This window comes from Otolemur garnettii, unplaced genomic scaffold (genome assembly GCF_000181295.1).
Source record: "Otolemur garnettii isolate 467f Iridium unplaced genomic scaffold, OtoGar3 scaffold00172, whole genome shotgun sequence".
NCBI lineage: Eukaryota > Metazoa > Chordata > Mammalia > Primates > Galagidae > Otolemur > Otolemur garnettii.
The window spans coordinates 1,246,274-1,251,481 of NW_003852567.1; the positions used below are offsets into that span (position 1 = coordinate 1,246,274).

At 51.1% G+C, this 5,208-nt stretch overlaps 1 protein-coding gene across 1 annotated transcript in view; it reads left to right on the plus strand.

The window, feature by feature from the left end:
• The first annotated feature begins 1,128 nt into the window (after positions 1–1,128).
• The window catches only part of FAM214B (family with sequence similarity 214 member B), an 11,526-nt gene continuing 7,446 nt past the window's right edge, over positions 1,129–5,208 (plus strand). The window contains exon 1 of the mRNA XM_023519343.1: positions 1,129–1,188. The gene's annotated coding sequence lies outside the window, so the exon portion shown is untranslated. The remainder of the gene's footprint in view (positions 1,189–5,208) is intronic.

The window sequence follows — 5,208 nt, forward strand, 5'->3', positions numbered from 1 at the left end:
AAAAGTTAAAAAAAAAAAAAGAACTTCAAACTAAGATAAAGTGAAAGCCAGCTGAAATTGAATCCAAAAATAAAATTTTTTTTTTTTTAATTTCACAGACCTCCTTGCGGACCTAACTCAGCAAGTACAGATCTGACTCCTACTGCCTATCCCTGAACCCAGACCCATCCGCACAGAGTAAACTTCAGAAACAACTTAATCCCACATACCTGAAACCCCACTGCCCAGACTCCCGGAAATTCCTTGCACTACATTGCAAATCCTACAGACTTACCCCGTTAGGACAAACGCGTGCGCCTACCCAGACTTTTCTACAAAAAGGCTAAAGTTCCTCAGGCAGCTCACATCAGTGCGGAAGCGTCAACATAGCCCCACTGGGCTCAGAGCCCTTAGATTTGCGCTTTGGTCCTGGCCCTGGTTCCTACCCACGCCAGATCAAGTCGGGTTTGGCTAGCAGCCAGCCGGCCGAAGCCCCGCCCCTCTAGACCTGTCATCACAGAAGCCGCACGTGGCCGGGGTGGGACTTCAGGCGACCTGCAGCCATCACTTTGTCTCCGCCGTCATCCATTGGGGCCGCCGCCGCCAATCAGAGCCAGCGGATCCGGGCCGGAGCGCGATCGCCCGGGTGAGGCCAGCCAGAGAAAAGGCGGGGGGGAGGAGAGGCTCTGACGGGAAGGTGCTGGTGGTGGAACCGGGACTGGCGCGAGTTCTGCCAGGCTGGAATTCGAGGGGGCGGGTCCGGGTGAAAGGCTGAGTGACCAGAAGGGGGCGGGGATCAGGGGTGGGACTAGGGAAAAGCGGAGGATCCTGGGGAAATGCAAAGTAGACACTAAGGGGCGGAGCCATAAGGGGCGGGGCCCTAGGGACAGGGGAGGAGCCCGAGGAATTAAAGAAACCAAGGAAAGGGGGACCAGCAGCGGGAAGGTGGGGGGTGGGACAGCGGAGAGGGTGGGTCTGGGCGTTGCAGACGCTGGCCTTAGGCCGAAGGGGAGAGGTTTGCAGGCCCAGGCTGCATCTAGGGCTACTCAGTAACTGCCCCAATCCACTACCTCCTCAAGTGCAACGGGACCCAAGGAACTACAGGTGTGGGGTGGGGTGTGCATGGAAGAAGAGACAAGGACCGGGGTATGCTTGGCAGAGGGGCATCGTTAGAGATGAAGAGAATCTGGAGACTGCTATACTCCGACGGTGTGTAGGAGACAGGGAAAGGCGGGAGCAGTTGGGGATTCAAGTGTGAGCAAGGAGGTGCATTCTCCAGGGGCTTCTGTAGGGGAAGGGCGGGAGTGCTTTTGTGGGGGTGGGAGATACAGTGTGACGGGGCGGGGTCGCTGTCTGTTGTGGAGGATTGGAGGGGATACATGAGGGGGAGGGGATTTGGAGGAGCTTTTGGAGAAGAGGGACTGTATGATGGAGAAGGCCTGGTGGTCTAAAGTGTGGGAGGGTCGGATGGGCTGTGTAGTGGGAGAGGGGATGGGGCTGTAGACATTGAGAGGAGAAAGGGTTGCAAGCCCCAGTGTAGGGGGGCAGAACTTCTAGTACTTTGCAAAAGTAACAATTTAGGGCATGGTAGTGACTCCAGGAAGACATATATGTTCTGTGTTCTAGGAGTAGTGGGTGTAGAAGGCAGTCTGTAGTGCTCCTGGTTGTGCAATTCCTAACTCAATCTTATGATCTGGGCTCTAGTAGAGAGCCAAGTCCTGCTTACCACCAGGGCTTGTGTGACTGTCTCCTCAAGTCTATTTTGAATCTGTCCAGCGGAGACTGGGGTTTGTTCCCCTAGCTGATGTTTCTGGGGGCCCTTCCCCCAGTTGGTTACTGTCAACCTCCCACCCTAGTTCCTGTTCCTCCCAGAAGTCTGCCTTGGTCTCCTCCTTCCCTCCCCCCTTTGCCCTGCCCTTACACTCTGGGTGTGCTCATTTCCCACTTCCTTCCTCACCCTGGGGCCTGGCCTGGTCCCTGCCCATCTAGGAGCTGTACCCAGCCTAGGACTTTGTACTCAATGACCAGAGACTGGTAATCAGCAGCAAGTCTCAGACCCACCTCCACTTCTACTACCAAGGTCTCTCCTAACAGACCCCCCCAAGTGACTAGTAGCCACAAACTGATTTTTACCACTCTTGTCCCTCCCTCTCCTCTGGGTGGAGAATCCTAGGGTCCTCAAAAATTCTATGCTTTTATGGGAAGGAAGATGTAGAAAGGAATATTGAGGGTCTTAGATCTATGTTTTGAGAAGTGGGTCACTATTGCAAGCAGACCCAGGAAGGGATGTGAGGTTCCAGCCTCAGCTAGGGGAGGAAGAGGGAGTAGTTCCCTACTCTGGTTGGAAGCTGACTATCAGAATTGAGAGGAGGACCTAGTCCTTTCCAGTCCCCTCAGGGGACTTGGTGTAGGGCCAGAGTTCCTTTTGCCCCTAGGCTGGCTGAGAAAGGATGGGAAAGACTTGCACTCCACACAGTGGCTGGAGTGTGACAGTGTTGCTGAAAGGGGCCCCAAGCCAGCCTCCTAACACAGCTACTCAGTAGCTAAGAGACTGGCTGGGAGGGGGTTTGTGCAGAGTACAGACAAAGCCCTGGGGTGGGGTAAAGGAGGGCAGGCTGAAGCCTTTTGAGGAGGAGCTGATTGCTATGGTAACACTGCTTCCCAGACTGTCTCTCTGAGAAGGCGGGCCTAGGACAGACACACTCCAGCTTCCTCAGGACTGGGGCGGTTTTTGTGAGTGGGTGGGGCATGAAGAGAAAGGGCATCAGTTTGCTGGGCTGAGGCCTAGAATATAGCCTTCCTGCTTTGGTGCAAGCTACACTCAAATGCTCTAGCTTAGCCTAGCCTCTGAAATGGATATGAGTGAACAATAGCCATCAGAATTATAGCAGTATGAGGCCAGAGTAGTAGCCCTCAATGGTCATTATTTGTACAAACTTCGTTTTACAGATTTGGAAATTTATGGTCAAAGAGATTGTGATTCCTTATATCTCACAGTGACAGAGCAGGAGTTAGCATCCAGGTTACCTTGATTGCTGTTCACTCAGCCCGGGGCCAGTTGTTTTCTTTTGCCGATGTTATTGGGCACCTATAATGTGGCAGTCACTGACTTTGACTCTGGGAATATGAGCATAATGAAACAAAGTTGCTCCTCTCATGGAGTGTCCATTCTAATAAAGGGAGAAAGAAAGTATGTATGTGTGAGGGAGGGGGATGTCAGGTATAACTGCTATAAAAAAGTAAAGCAGGGTAAGTTCAGGGTGGCCAGGTAAGGCCTCTTGATTGTAACATCCTGCTTTCCAGGGCCACTGAGGCCTGGAACATCTTTATCCTTCACCTTGACTTCTGACCAGGGCTTGGGCCTGTGGTAGTGGCAGTAAGAGAGAACAAGGTGGAGTTGCTAAGGGATTATTCCTTTCCTACAGTGTTCTGTGTCTCTACCTGTCTTCCTAGTAAGCGTTTACTAAGGCAATTAGGGTCTTACATTGAGACTCTTGCAGTTTTGTTCAGGGTGTTCAAAATTTCTGTAATTCTTTTTCTTACCTTTAGGGAACCAGCAAGAAAGTCATTCTAAAGAAACTAGGTTCTTTTTCCATGGTTTCCTCCTGGTCTGAGAGGAAGAGAAGGGACCCTGGAAGAACTGTTACTTGTTTATCTCTCCTAAGTCTAGGGTACAAGCAGGAAGTGAGGGGAGGGGAGCCTTTTTTTTACTGTCTAATAACAACTTCAGGGCCCTGGGGAGCCTACAACTCAGGTAAGGCAAAAACAAGGACTTTAGGACCTTTGAGGCCTCTGAACTATAGAAGAATAGACTTTGCCTCTTTTGGCTATAGTGTTTGTTTCGTGTTTCTATGGACAACTGGGGGAAAAAGCATCCTAACTTCCCAATGTTCTGACTTGCTGACAGGTGCCCAGGGCAGGATTATGTATTTTCTTAGGTTGCCTCTAGAACAGCACTTCTAAAAACTGCCTTTGAAGGCCTAATCCTTGCAGAAGTTTCCATCTAGGTCATTTAAAGAATAGGACTGGCCAGGTGCAGTAGCTCAAGCTTGTAATCCCAGCAGTTAGGGAGGCTGAGGCAGGAGGGCCACTTGAGGACAAGACTTTGAGACCAGTCTGCACAACATAGTGAGACTCCATGTCTACAAAAAAAAATTTAAAAATTAGCCAGATGTGGTGGTGGACCTGTAGCTTGAGCTCAGGAGTTTGAGATTACAATGAGCTATGATTGCACCACTGCACACTAGCCTGGGTAACAGAGTGAGACTCTGTCTCTGAAGAAAAAAAAAAGATTAAGAAGACAAGGGTTAGGGATGCAGGCTTTGCTGCCACTTGATTTGTCTGAATCTGGGCTGGGCCTGGGGCCCAGTGACTCAGGGAAAGGGTGGGGAGTTTCGAGGGAGCTGTGAGTCATGGGGGTGAGCTCCATCAAGAGCTGGGCTCATTTCCCCCATTGCAGGCAGAAACCCTCCTATCCCACTTCTCTGGGTGCTCTACATCCTTGAACAGGGCTTGTGAGTAGAAAGAGTGCTGGCAGAAGGGATGGGACAGCCTGATCTCCAAATAGGAGTTTAGATACACAAAGAATAATGCAGAGTTTCTGAAATTAAAATGTATCCTGGTCTCCGGAGCCCTTGCGTCCCCTGTAAGGAAAGCAAAAGAGCATCAGTTATAGAGTAAGAGAAGGAAGAATATAATTTTCTAGCATGGAAGAAAATAGGGTCCCACTTCAGGCCTTTTACTTTTACTCAGGCTTAAAAAAATTATTCCTGGGCTCCAACAGTCCTGTAGCTCTGGAGCTCTGATTTTGAAGGTGGAGAGAGATGAATATTTAGGGTCTGGGGTCTGATCTGGAAAGAGCAGGCTGACTTCGGAGATTGTTGCACTGTGTCTATTAAAGACCTGGGGCTTCCTCTTAGCCCATCCTATTACTCGATAATGGAAGAGCAGGGGAGGAGGGGTGGGAAATGGCAGGTCTACCCCTTTTAAAGAGTTAAATGGCAGGACAGTAGGTTGCTTTGGACTCTGACAGATAAGGGGTTAAAGAGACGGGCGGGGCGACCTTGGGTAGGCCTGCCCACTTGTGGGCCAATAGGCGGGCATATCTTGGAGGGGGGCGTGCCTCACACATAAAGTCGCGGGGAGGCTGGCCACTTATGGGCCAATGAGTATGGTCGCTTCCCCTAGGGGGTGTGGCCTTAGGGGGCGTGGCGGCCGTGGCCGCCGCGG